The following is a 15,282-nucleotide window of genomic DNA, read 5'->3' on the forward strand; positions in this document are numbered from 1 at the left end:
ATATCTGGAATGACCTAAATTGGTACCTTATGGCTAATTAATGAGCTTCCCTTCTTGGAAAACACTCACATTTTCCAAATTTGTATCAGTTGTGAACAAACAAGGAATTGCTAAGTGATTCAGTTCCAGGAAACACTCTTTGTCAATCAGCAATTAGGGGTTTGCACATGTAAGGAAAAAGTGTGTGCTTTTGAGGCTGTGGATTTGGTGGTCAGCTCAGGCATTTTGTTCCAAAAATATAAAAATATAAACAGAATGATGTGGTCCTTTCATTAGCACGTGTTCTTGATAGCAGCCATAATGGAATATGTGATTGTAGTGTTTCAGCTAAAATATACTTTTCATTTGGATGCTATTCCTTTCTGGGAAATCTTGTTTATGTTCTATGGATTGTTAACATTTTAATATTAAAACTGAATTCTAATCCCTACTATGTAATTGTTTACTTATATACTGTTAGATTTTAATTTTTTTTAACATTTATTGATTTTTTGAGACATAGTGAGAGTCAGAGTATAAGCAAGGGAGGGCCAGAGAGAGGGAGACACAGAATCAGAAGCAGGCTCCAGGCTCCGAGCTGTGAGCACAGAGCTGGATGCGGGGCTCCAACCCATGAACCGTGAGATCATGACCTGAGCCGAAGTCGGACACTTAACCAACTGAGCCACCCAGGCGCCCCAACTTATATCCTTTTAGATTTTAAAAGAGGCTTTCATGCTGGTTCCTGCAGCTATTGTCTTCCTCAAAAATACCCCTGTACCCTACCCCCAATACATGTGTATAGGCATCTTTAATATATTTAATCTATCTTGGTTTCCATGAACACTGGTAGGTAATTAACAGTGTTTGATTTTTGAGAGGATGTTGGCCTGGAGACTTCTTCTGTATCCACTGGCTATCAGGCCTTGTGCCATGCACTGACAATATTGGGTGAGAAAAAATAGAAGTATTTTCTGCCCTCATGTAGCTTATAGATAATAGGAGGAAGTAGGCATTTCTCACAGGAGCACATGAATATCCAACCACAGTGGAGGACATATGCTGTGAAGGAACAGTTCAAGCTGCTCTTAGTTCTGAGAGGCAGGGGCTGGCCAATGGTAGATGTACTTGCTGAGGAAGTTGACATTTGTCTGAGACCCATAAGTGCAGATGGGAGGTACTGAGTAGATGGGGTGTGGAATGGGGTAAGGTGGACATCTTAGGATCTTACGTCTAAGGGAAACGTATTCCAGGGGAGAAAATAGCAAGGACAAGAGGCCCTAAGGTTGCACAAAGCGAAGCTTGTTCAAGAAACAAACCAAAAGCCAGTGCAGCTTCCCTCCTGAGTGAAGGGAAGAATAATGGGAGATTATTAGGAGGAAGTCAGGACTCAGCTCTTACAGCGATTTTCAGACAGCAAAAAGGAAATCAAATTTTATTCTAAGGGAGGTGAGAAGCCATAGGAAATTTTTAAGTAAAATAATTTTTAAGTAAAAAAGTTTAAGTTAAAAAATCAAGCTGTGATTTACATTTTTTAAATAGTACCTGAGTACAATGTGGTGAATGGATTAGAAGAGTAAAATTAGAATCAGAAAGGATAATGAGGAAGCTGTTGCAGTCATCCAAATAAGAGGTGAAAATCACGTGAACTGGGATGTTAATAGTGGAAGCAAAGAAATTGATACATTTGAGGTCTCTTGGGAAAGTCAGCTGTGGGTGGGGGGTGGACACGGTGACGGGCCACATGTGGAGGATGTGGAAGACAGGAATGAGTGCATGACACCTACAGGGCTTCCAGAGGATTGAAGGTGATACTGTTCTCTAAGAGGCAACAGCTGGGAGCACAAGGAAGAGGAGGGAGAAGGAATCGAATATTCCTAGTTCAGCATGTTACGTTTGGAATGCCTAATCCAGTGAGAGTTTACACACAAGGAACCCAAAGTCGATATTTAAGTAAGTTGCCCACAATCATACACAGCGGGTACATGTTCTAGGATTTGAAATTCAGCCCTTCTTATTCCAAAGCAAATGCAAATTTGGAGGTGACCTCCGAAATTATGGTACTCATCTTGTACCCACAACTTAGAATCAGCCTATTTATTAGCCAAACACGGAGTCAGTCTTCTCTGTATCATTCGAGATACTTGCTGAGTGTTATTACAGACAAGACAATAAAAACAAAAATAATGAATGCATTATCATAGGAAGTTCTTTCTCAAATTAGCTTAATGTTAAAAATCACTTAGCAGTTTGTATGTTCACGATGGACTTAGTCAAGTGAAATTCTATTGCAAGAATTTGAAGACCTTCAGAGAGAAATTCACTAACAAGGATAAATGTTCTAAATATAACTTTGATTGGATCGTGGAACAGAAAAACAACATTAATGGAAAAACTGTTGAAACCCAAAAAGAGTCTGTAATTTAGTTAATAGTACTGTACCACTGTTTATTTCTTAGTTCTGACAAATGCAGCATGATTTTGTGAGATGTTGATGTCTGGGAAAGAAGAATGAAGAGCATACGGGAACCCTCTGCAGTATCTTTGCAATTTTTGTGCAAATCTAAAATTATTCCAAAATAAAGGATTAAAATAAACAAAAGGATACTGATGTATCTCATGGGACCTAAGTGTTTGGAATGCCTTACAAGGAATTAGAACCATACAAGAATTAAATAGTGCTAATGATCATAAGCAAAATATTCAACTTCACTAGCAGTTGTATAAAACACAAAACATTGTGAAATATAATGTGCTTCCTATGAAATCAGCCAATATATAATGACAACCAATACTGAGTAGATTTGGGGAAAATTATCTCTTTTTATGCTGTGAGGAATTATCATTGTATCAGGATATTTATATTATAGCAAATAGCAAACTTACCTCATAGTGAGAAAAGAGGAAATTTTTCAGTTCAGGTACGTAAAATTTCCAAGTTAGGTCAAGCTTCAAGTGAGAACTAGCCCCAGTGCACAAAAATCCAGATTCTTTCTGCCATGTCTTTGCTTCAGTAGTGTTTACCCTAAAGTTAACCCCAATACACAATAATTCTCATAGCTGTATTCTTTCTCCTTTCCACAAAGGAGCCAAGAAATTATTTTCCCAATAGTCAATATTTCTCACCTCAATGGCTGCAATTAAATTATGTATCCATTCCTGAGTCATGGCCCATTCACTGTGGCCCAGAGAATGGCTTCAGAGATGGGGCCAATCCTTCTAATACCTTCTGGATGAGAATATCAGAGGGAGGGTCCATCAAAGGAAATAGAAAATACTATTTCCATGAAGGAGGCGTAGGAGTCAATTTTTTATAGAAGCTTTTTTAACATGGAGAATTTCAAATAATTCTAGTTCTTTAAATTTGTTTCAAGTAATCAAAGTTGTACAGAAAAAGGAATCATGAACAAAAGGTGTCCTGGAATTTTATGCATCAAAAATTGGAAAAAAATCTAAATTCCCAGCAGTAGTATGCTTGCTATTTAAGCTATAATGCACTGCCATACAGCCATTAAGTATAATATATTCAAAAAATACTTACTGATACAGGAATAAAAGTCATACTGTACCAGTGAGTTCAATAAATAATTGTTGATGGTTACTATGTATCAGGCACTAGGATACATCAGTGAATAAAGCAAAGACAGCTTATCTCCTGGAATTAAATGAAAAAATAATATTATAAAAAGAGTATGAATCAATTTTTTAAATAGCAACACTCTCAAAAGCATGCATACACAAATATCTGCAAAGTACCAATGTTTTCATATGCTTATACACACAAATGTCTATAAAGTGATACATCACTATGTTAATAGTAGTTTCCTCTAACTGGTAGTTTAAATGGGATATTTTTGTTCTTTCTTGGTTTTTTAGTTGTCTGCCATATGATAAATATATTCTTCCTGTTAAACCAGAAAATAAGTAACAAATTTGCTATTTTTTAAAAGAGTGAATACTGGCTTCTGTTGATGTTTGCCATTTGCAAAACACCTGTTAAAGGTTTAATTCATTTCCTTTAACTCTGACATAGTTGAGGGTTGGGTAGTGAAAAAGAAATAAAAAGGAAAATATTGAACTTATTTTTCTACACTGACATCTAATTCCACCTAACTTGCTTAAATTGAACCCTTCTTGTATCAAATCTCATTCGTTTTATTTATTTATTTTATATTTTATTTATTTTTGAGAGAAAGAGAGAGAGAGAGAGCATGAGCAGAGCAGGGGCAGAGAGAGAGGGAGTCACAGAATCTGAAGCAGGCTCCAGGCTCTGAGCTGTCAGCACAGAGCCCAATGCGGGGCTCAAACCCAAAAACCATGAGATCTTGACCTGAGCTGAAGTTGGATGCTTACCCGACTGAGCCATCCAGGTGCCCCAAATCTCATTCATTTTAGTAAATGTTGATGATGAATTTCCATTTTCCAAGAGAGAATTGCTATTTTTAGATTTGTGAAAAATCAAGATTGGATACGAGGAGTGGACATTACCTATTTTTATTATCTAAGATATGATTGCAGACAGAATTATTATTTCACATTTCAGAATTCTCACAGCATGACTTCTGTCACGTGTTTAAAATAATTATAATACTGGGGTGCCTGGGTGGCTCAGTTGGTTGAGTGTCTGACTTCGGCTCAGGTCATGATCTTGCGGTTTGTGGGTTCGAGCTCCGCATTGGGCTCTGTGCTGACAGCTGGGAGCCTGGAACCTGTTTTGGATTTGGTTTCTCCTCCTCTCTCTGCCTCTCCCCTGCTCATGCTCTGTCTCTCTCTGTCTCTCAATAATAAATAAATGTTAAAAAATTTAAAAACAAATAATAACTCTAATACTGTCCAAGACATTCTGTATTAACCTTGGTGTGTGAATTCCAAAACCATTCCCAGAGCAGAGATATTTTTAAAGAAGTTTCCCATGAGAAAACATAGCATCTGACTTTTAGTGATATGAACAAAATAAAATGTCCAGTCAACCAACTTTTCTATTTTAACTACCTACGACCATATCAACAGTGGTAACAACATCCTTGGCATGTATGGGCTAAAGGTAAGTACTTTGAGGAAGTCTGTTATGTAGAACTAATTCCTATATACAGGAAAGTTTTAAAGGAAAGGAAAGTTGTAAAGAGGTCTCATGCATTGAGTTATTCTCTGAATGCTCACATCCTGGTCTGAAGAAGAAACGATTCCTTCCTAACTCCCAATGAGTCTCTGCAAAACTGATCTAAGATTTATCCCAGAAAGAAACAAGAACAATTTGCTCATTATATCTTGGACACTTGTCCTTTCATTATTTTTTGAACACCATTTAAAGAATCTTGATTCATCAGAAATACTGTATCAGGTATGTCAGTTATTTTCATGAATAGGACCCCAGTGAAGATATACAAGTATCAGATACTTCTCATTTTTAAATATCTTTGTAGATCTTTGGTAAAAATAGATTTTTGATATATAAAATATCTTTAATCACTTAGTATGGATGACTGCTCAAAATACATGCACTGAACCCATCACTTTCCAGAAAATTTATTCATTTATAACAAATCAAGGAAGTCTGATTTTTCTATAAGAGAATTAACTTCTTTTGGAGCAAGGAATTATAAAGTGACAGAAGCCAATGACCGGCCAATATCTGTTCGACAGCTGATATTGTCTGGAAAGAAAAAGAGAAAGAAGGAGGGAGGGAGGAGAAGAAAGGAAGAAGGGGAGGGGAGGGGAGGGAAGGGAAGGGGAGGGGAGGGGAGGGAAGGGAGGTAAACAGAAAGAGAGAATGGGAGGGGGAAGGAAGAAATTAGAAATAATATCAGGCATTAACAGATTAAAATTATTCCTAGCCACATTAATAGTTTATAAATCTTATTAATATATTTTATGACTTTCTCAAAGATTTTAAACTTTTAATAAGCTATAATCTCAAATGAGATCTGGAGAACAAATTTAAACATTCTTGAGCACTTTCCAAAATCAAAGTCCATAGAACAATAGCACTAGAAGTCTTTTTTTATTTGAAAAAAAATTTAACAGTTATTCATTTTTGAGAGACAAAGTGCAAGTGGGGTGGGGCAGAAAGAGAGGGAGATACAGAATTCGAAGCATGATCCAGGCTCTGAGCTGTCAGCACAGAGCCCAACGTGGGGGTCCAACTGAGGAGCCATGAGATCATGACCTGAGTGAATTTGGATGCTCAACCGACTGAGCCACCCAGGTGGCCCAGCAGTAAAAGTCTTAAATGTAGTTTTTAAATTATTCTGCAGAATATCCTAACAATACTGCTCAACTGTTTATCTACAGGTAAACATAGAAATACACGGTTGACATTTATGGCTCAGTACTAATTCATTCAGCCGAAAACCATGAAGAGCTTCTAATACCTATACAAATCACAGTGCACGAATAAGAATTAAAAGTGGAAAAAAACATGGGGTGCCTGGATGGCTCAGTCTGTTAAGCATCTGACTTCGGCTCAGGTCATGATCTTGCGGTTTGTGGGTTCGAGCCCTGCATTGGGCTCTGTGCTGACAGCTCAGAGCCTGGAGCCTGCTTTGGATTCTGTGTCTCCCTCTCTCTCTACCCCTTCCCCACTCATGCCTCATGCTCTGTCTCTCTCTGTCTCTCAAAAAATAAATAAAAACATTGATAAATTTTTTTAACTGGAAAAAAACAGTCTACTCTGGTAGTCAAAAATTCTCCTTTTCCTGCTGTAACAGAGTATGCTACTTGACAGCAAAATGTACAACTGTTTGGCTTCAAGATCAAGAAATCGAATAAATTAATTAAATTAATACTCTTAGGTAAGTAATTGCTAAGTATCCACCAGAATGAGCATCGTTCCTGTCACTGTGAAGAGCCAATTAAACCGTCCTGGCCTTGATCTTCAGGAAATCACACTGTGGGGCAGTTCAAGTTAATCTGGATTTTGCACTGGGAATTATCAAATTCTGCTGTCTATGAAGTCTCCTAACCCAAAAGTATATTTACTCAAACACTAGTAAAACTTGAAGTTCAGGATCTTTCATGTGCATGGGCCTCTTTCAAGGCCCCAGAAGGGGACCCTAGTAATAAATTTACAGGGTATTTGTTTTTGATAATCTAACTGCAACCAGATAAGATCCCTGTTTCATTTCACAGACTCCTTTCCATCATATTTCTCCTCACACCAGGCAGTATAGGAGTGGCCATCGGCATTTTGACCATCTGGCTAGGATTTGCCCTAAGGGATTCCTTTAGTTTTGGCTTGGTGGGCTACGTTCATTTAGTTCGCAGGTACTCTCATGTAGAGGTGAATACTTACTAACCATCTCAGTGTACAAATGATGTGTCCAGGAACTACCTTCCTCCTCCAATTTACCCAACATCAAGGCACAAAGATACGAGACCAAAAGTAATGATACAAAATGTTCTATGGCATCTGGCACTGGAAATATATGAGTTAATGAAGGAGAAACAGAATTATTCCATTTATCTGTGATCTGATAAGTGGATTTCAGATAAATTCTTGCATATCATCTAATCTAATAAAAAGATTAGATGTGGTTTTAAATTATTCCTGCAAAAACAATCTTCAAAATATATAATCCTAATAGTGCAAACACAAGAGAATAGGAAAGTTTATGGTTCTGTTCCTAGTATGAACTTCTATTCAGCCACATTAAAAGGTAAAGTAATGATGATCTAACGGTATGTCCCAAGAAGCTATTGTAAGTTGTTTTTACTATACAAGAGGATATTGAAATCTGTGTTTATTAATTCATCTTTAAGGGTATCTTATGCCTTCAGATATTAAATACACTAGTAAGGAGACATTCTCCATAACAAGCAAAACTTTTAAAAGCAAACATGCAGAATAAGAAGATAAAACTCTTTCTAAGAGCATGAATGTTTTATGATATCAGCAAATTTACAAATATTTTAGATTATCTTGATATCTTATATTACATATTTATAAAACACATAGTATGTTAATATTGGTAGCTAGCATTTACATTATACCAGGCACTGTTCTAAGCACTTTACATATATAAATAAATTCTCAAAGAAAACCATGGAGTAGTAGTATTATTATCTCATTTTACAGAAGACAAACCTGAGTAATTTGCCTTGCCCAACATCACCTAGCTTGTACAATATGGACTTGAATTTGAAAACTCCTTTTCTGACTGGTATTCACCTTCCCCTTCCCTTTCCACCCTTCCTTCCCCATTGCACTCTCACTTTCCAGAATAAGAAATGAAAGTAATAAAGATAAGTCATGAAATCAGTAGAAAGTATTCTGATATTGAAAAGGATAGACATTTTTTAATGAGTCAAACATATTTTATTTCTCAATGCCAATAATAATATAGTCATAGAGATTTAATGTAAAAAACATTTCAATTCATCTTTTTATGAATTTTGGTTTTTTTATTGAAGAATAATTGATGTGTAGTATTGCAAAAATATAGTTTAAATTAAAAAAAATAGATCACCCATGGTCTACACTGATATAGACAAACTTCTTTGTCATCTTTCTTCCCCAGTGGATAGATTTCTTCTAGCTTTGACAGGAACTTGGCTTATATTGAGATTTTAGTTTCAGCTCCATACTTGGCATGGCCATGATCTCCTATCCCCACATAGATATAATGACTCAAGTTAGGGAATGCCAGAATGGCTAATAGGGAACATAAATTTGAGGAGAGAATACTGGAACCCCATTGATTTTAAAATGTTAAAATTGCATTCTTTGTGTTAGAGACTGACTAGATGTTCTCTGATCTGTTACTTCTTCCTAGGCAGTCAGGAAAATGACATTTCCCAGCCATCCTCTGCATCAGGCTGAGACCCTGTGAGTAGCTTCCAGTGAATGAGATGTGGAAAGGGGAGAAGTACACCCCCAGGCCTGGCCCTGAAATCACCATGGGCCTTTTTTATATACTCCCTCTCCTCTTCCTTAGAGGCTGGTGGCACTCAATGGAAGAAGGTTGGACTCCTGAATTACTGCCTGAAGGAAACCAACGAAAGTGCTAGTTGACTCTCATGATATTGGATGTCAGCAGGGAATTAACTTTTATTGTGTTACGTTACCAAGTTTTGAGGGTTGCTGGCATTAATTATCCAGACAAATATATTCCCTTTATAGCTATTTGAAACATAAGAGTTTTAAGGGACATGCTCAAATATATAGTAAATCAAAAAAATGACCTTACTAGAGTAAAAATATGTTCATGATTAAGCTGAAAAATCATTTGCAGAGTCTTATTTGTAAGCTTATGTATCAATTTTTAATTACTGATTGTTTAAGACATCAAAATATTGATTATAATGATTTTGGAAACTGTACATTTATTTGTGCAGTAGCCACTCCCAAAATGTTCACTGATGAAAAATAATGGCTTTTTTGAATCTAAAGTAAATGTGTCAATACTTGAGTCAATACCAGAGAAAGCAGTGAAGTTGAATCCCCACCCATTTCCAAATGGATTTTACGCTGGCCAAGGTATGTGGAAATGTGGGCACCTCTCTTTATATTCTTTAAAGAATTAATACAAATGCTGTCAAATGCATACTATTATCTGGTTAAGATTTCTAACTAATGTTTATCATTTGGGAATATATGTATATGTGTGTGTTTCTAACAAAAACAAAATGTTTACAACTGAATTCATCCTTCATTAGCATTTTTATACGTTATAATATCTAGAATTTATTAGCTCAGGAAATTATTTATTTATTTATTATGGAAATTTATTTAAATTTGAATTCAAAATGAAAACTACAAATTTCTCATTTTGTTTTTCTCACATAACACTATGACAGGGTAATTGAGAACTGTGAAACATTTTGACATTGTTGGCAGTTATGTTTTATTCTTTGGCATGACTTTCTTAGGTTGTTTCATAATGTTATAGACTTTCCTAATTGGGAGAGGATTAAAAAATTATCATTTTAAGAATGCAGAAACAAAGGCATAGCTAGATTAGTTGCCTTGCTGCAAGCCTTAGAGACACCCAGTGACAAATCTGGGAAGAGAATCCAGTGTCTAGCTTCCCCCCTTTTCTCTCCTCGTTGAAGTATCCTTATAGATAGCTGCTTATTCCAAAAAGAATCAAAAAGTTTTAAATAATTTTGTATTTGTTTTGAAACTTATATGTAATTGTCATTTTTGAAAGCAACTTTACACATTCAAAGTCTTGCATATTTTCTTCTTTGGGGGATTTTTCTAAATAAAAATGCCCACTAATAATTCCCTTAAGTGTATACTTAAAGTATATAAAGTATAATTTAAGTGTATAAAGCTAGGAGTATCATTTCCTAATAGAATCCCAGAGTCATGAAGTCTTTAATTTCAATGAAAGTGCTCCTAATTGTTCTTGCCCTCTGCACAACAAAAGCGTCATGATTTAATACTGGGATGAAACCTGAGTTTGCAAATGCAACGCTCATTGTAACAAGAAACAAGCTGAATTTTGTAAGCCAACTCATGTGGAAGCTCTTTTCCAAGAGTTTCAGGTTAGAATCCTCGAAGATCACTCATACTCAGAAGCTGTTTAATTGTCTTCTGAATGTAATTTTTTTCTACAGTTCAACACGCATTTTTTTGGCTGCAGAATGAATGACTTCAGCTATTTCATCATTAAATCAACATATGCTTAAACCACTTTCTAGTTTTTATTGATGAGGTTACCCAAGGAATGAAAATATCTTCAATATTAAAGAAACAAAGTTAGGGGTTTAAATTTATTATTTCATGGGCTAAACTAATTTGTAACTTTAAATAATAGTAGTTTAATAAACCAGGGGGAGGATTTTTGTCAGGTAAGATGCACCTCATCTGTTTCCTATCTCTTGGGATCACTGTCTTTTGTTGAGTGTTATCTAGGATCTTGAACAGCTTTGTTTCATAGATTTTGTCTGTATCTGTCTTATTGCTTCAATAAGGTCCCTATTCAGTATGGTCTCTATTACTTTTTCTACACTGGAAGCGAAGTGTGTGAACTGATTTTAACAAGAAAGGATTCGTGAAAAGTTTTTGGAAGAGAGAAAGCACTGCTGAGGCAATTGTAGATGATGACATACCAGTCATTGTGGAATGGCGTGGAAAATAATAAATGAATATTTCATTGATTTACTTATTTAACCCAAGCACAGGAAAATTAATTTAGTTTACTTAAGAAATTATGTGGAAATTGACCTCTTATTTTGAGTCAGAATAGGGTGATTTTTCCTGCAGAAACAAAGATACCCCCAAAATTTTATGTACTGCTCCATCAGAGGACCCAGGCTGGTGTAACAGCCTGTATCTGGGGTCTCTAGTTTGATAGTCAAGGTTAACCCAAAAAGTGCCAAAACTTCAAAATGTTTTATTGCTTCTTCTCAGATATGGTGCACATCACATTCACCCATATTCTATTGACAAAAACTAGTCACATGCCTATTCTTATCTGGATACAGGACCCTATAAGCAGGGGCCCTATAATGTAAGTCTCCTGAATGTTTTCAACAATAGTAAAATCTATCATGCTCAATAAAAATTATAAATTAGTGTATGCTCAATAAAAATTAAAAATTAGTGGTTCTTAATCTTTTGAATTCTTAAGAAGTTCTTACAGAAAAGTACAAATATGCAACAAATATGGATATTTTTCATACAGTAATATCCTAGGCCTTGTGAACCCCTATGGTTTACCCAAGGACCAAAGGCCATAGACTCTAGATTAAAAACCTCTGATTATATAGCTTTGATGTTCTACATCTTTGGGGCCAGGAGAAATCTCAGGTTATTTTAAATTTTACAGAGTGGAGAGGTCATATTCTGAGAAAAACAGAATGTACTCCAATTTGATTGATTAAAATTCTAATCTGTTTGTAAACATATCAACATATCCCATGGAATAAATATAAATGAATATATTCAATATTTGTAATACATGTGAATTAAAAAGTCATTTAATATACCAGGACTTATGCTTTATTTTCAGAAGTATTGGTTGAACCATCTTAACAAAAAAAAATTCTTTAAGCTGAAAAAAGTTTGCTAAACTACATTTGAATTTTTAACTCACTCATTTGATTGGACCTGTGAGAATAACAAAACACCTGTTGGTCAAAGAGTGTTACTTCTGTTTCTTTTAAGAAATCTTGCCAGATTTGTCAGACTGTGAGGCTACACGTGCTCCATTAAAAGTCAGAGAACACCGTAACAATCCTGAAATAAGAAATGAAAGAAGTATTGTTTCATTTCTGTTTTGAAGAATGGAAAAGAAACTAAATCAAGAATGAGAAATACCAAAAAAACCAAAGAGTAAAATATTTCTGTTTAGGGCACAATTTTATCCATCTCATTTTGTATGTGAGATCTTTATGTTTATACTGTTATCATTATAAAGTTTGAAAATAGGTGAGAATATATTTATTGGTCTAAGAAAAGAGTATTATTTTTAAATTTATTATATTTACTTAGATTTGGATTCTTTGAAAATTATAATTTTGTATCTAAAAACAGTAAACATGTACCACAAACTGCCTTGGGGTTTTTTAGAACAAAGTCAGGAAGCAAATTAATAAAGAAACCACAGTAGGATGACATGAACACTGTAATAATCAGAGGTCCAATAGTCAAAATAGAAAAATACTAGGCACATTTATTGACAAAGGAACTATTTTCAAAAGCACAGGCAGAGGGTCAGATAAACCACAGTAACGCTGAAGCACTTAGAGTTAGTAACACTAAATCCTGTTACGCAGAAGCTCAGAAGACAGAGGTGAAAGCAGGTGGTGGAACCGACAATCAGAGTCTTGCAGAGAAGTGGGCCTAGAGAAGAGCAATGACTTTTGGTAGAAGGGTGCCACCATCCCAAGATGATCACCCAGGAAGGAAGGAATCAGTGCCAGGGTCTTAGTGACCTTACTTTCCTGCCTCCTTCTGATCTGCTGGGGCTTCCCTTTGGTGAAACCCAGCTGGAAAAGCCAGAAATCAAGGAAATGGATCTTGAAGAGCAACTGGAAGGACTCTGGCCCAAATATTTAGGTAAATGATTGGAGGATTTTATTTTATTTTATTATTTTATTTTATTTTATTTTATTTTATTTTATTTTATTTTATTTTTAAATGTTTACTTATTTTTGAGAGAGAGAGAGCACAAGTGGGGTAAGGGCAGAGGGGGGGTGGACAGAGGATCTGAAGCAGGCTCTGCGCTGACAGCAGCAAGCCCAATGTAGGGCTCGAACTCACAAACCATGAGATCATGACCTGAGCTGGTGCCGTATGCTCAACTGACTAGCCACCCAGGCGCCCCAAGAACTGGAGGATTTTGAAAATATGAAATAATATGATCACGAGTGGATTATACTCCAGATCTATGTTTTAACTGCAAAGTAGCATTATATCTTGCCTCATCATTATTTTCCTCTACTCCTCCCATAGGGAAGAAGGAGGGATGAAGAAGCAGAACAAGTCTCCTCAGAGACTTCTAGTCTCAACATCTATAAATTCCTCTCAGCAGGATGCTACACTTATAAATCTTTTTATCCTAAATGCCTAGCATGTATTTAGCACACAATAAATATTTATTGAATTAATGTAATGAATAAGTGAACGAATCATGTTTAAATGGGAAGGAACTGATGTAAACAAATCCCAACAGTAAAAATGGAAATCTATATAACACAGATTGTTAATCCTAAATGTAACTCCAACTGTGATTTCTCATAAATGTATGTGAAACCCAGATACTTTAATTCTCTAACACCCTGGCCTACGTTTCAAAATTATTCCTTTAGGTAATCTCATGCAAGTCTCTGTATATCTAAACATACAACAGGCCCTATGTTTTCAATTTATTTTATGGTACGATGGTTCTTGAAATATATCATTACTAATTCCTCCAGTTTTCTTTGGGTGTTATATTGTAACATATTAATCTCTAAATGAAAACAGGATGATTTGTTGGAATGAATCGGTACTCACTTAGGCCACCCCAGAGAAATAAATCTCAACACTTTCAGGAGAAGCAGGGGAGCCTTGTTCTTTTGGCCTCAGCTTGGCTCACCCAGAGAGTGATCATCTTTAAATAGCATAAAGATCAGAGTCCCTTAGAGACCCAAAACGTGTAGCTAAATCTATTTCCAAGTCAGTTTTCACTTGACTGAAAACACTGCCCCTATGTAATTTACACCCAGAAAGCCTATATCCTCCAGCTAATTATGAAGTCATCCTACTCTGTCCTTGACTTTTCCTTCTCTTTTCTTCTTCTATACCAGGTATAAAACATTCTCAAGTGACATCAACAATTATATGGAAAAAGAAGGAGGGCCAAAGTATATGCATAATCTGCCAATTTCTTTATAGGCTTTGTGATAGAAACCAACAGGTTTTTTGTTCAAATTTTATGCATTCTACCTTGAACATGGATATGACAAAAATGTCTCCTGTGTAATAGATGGTGAAGGAAAAATTAAAGGAAAAGGGAAAAGGAAGCAAAGGAGAAAGAAAGAGAGAGAAAGATCATTTTCTTCTACTTACCCATTTGTAATTCCTGAATCAGATGTTTCAGACCAAAGTAACAAAGGAAAAAATGGGGGGAAAATGTGTAAGAGAAACAATACATGTCACCTCAAGTCTTCCAGAATCTTAAATAGATCATGAGGTCAGTTTGATGGACTATGCAGAAAGATCTTACTGACTCAGGTGAACTTTAAGACAAAGACAAAGGAATTAGGGGAGAAGATGTAAATTCCATGTAAAGAAAGACCATGAGCTTTTGAGTCAGAATAGGTGGGTTTCAGTGTGGCTATAACTTCAAATGTGTCTTTTGACCAAGAAAAAAAGGATCCTGGTCAGTAAGTGGCCATAAGATGAGCTAAAAACAATTGCTAAGAAGTTTCTCTTAGAGCCAAGAGAACTTCTGCAGTTGCTTGGTAAGAAGGCATTTTTTGATGCAGGAAACAAAAACAGTGAACAATAAATAAATAAGATTGGTGTACATAACCTATAGGGATCCTTCCAACTCTTGCACACTGTCCCAAGGACTCTGAGGTCTAGTTAAGTTACTTCTTTGGATCAAAACATTCATCTATGGAAAGCTGCGTTCAGCAATCAACCAGCGTACAACTAACAGTCCCATAAAGCAAATCAGGGCAGTTCATTATCAAAGGGTACATTTTGACAACTAGTTTATCTTAGTGGTCACAATATGAAATTATATTGTTTAAAGCCAAACATTCTTTGTATGATTGAGGTTTTAATGGTGGGAATTTAATGACATAATTTTTTTTTAGTTTTTTTTTTAAATGTTTTCAAAGATACACATGTCCTAGGATTTGTCA

At 35.7% G+C, this 15,282-nt stretch overlaps 1 long non-coding RNA gene across 1 annotated transcript in view; it reads right to left on the bottom strand.

The window, feature by feature from the left end:
• LOC109499712 overlaps positions 1-15,282 on the bottom strand; it is a 53,549-nt gene that overhangs the window by 29,306 nt on the left and 8,961 nt on the right. Inside the window, exon 2 of the long non-coding RNA XR_002157169.3 lies at positions 3,521-3,634. This is a non-coding gene — a long non-coding RNA (uncharacterized LOC109499712). The remainder of the gene's footprint in view (positions 1-3,520; positions 3,635-15,282) is intronic.

Source organism: Felis catus, chromosome B2, assembly GCF_018350175.1.
Source record: "Felis catus isolate Fca126 chromosome B2, F.catus_Fca126_mat1.0, whole genome shotgun sequence".
In the NCBI taxonomy this organism is placed as follows: domain Eukaryota; kingdom Metazoa; phylum Chordata; class Mammalia; order Carnivora; family Felidae; genus Felis; species Felis catus.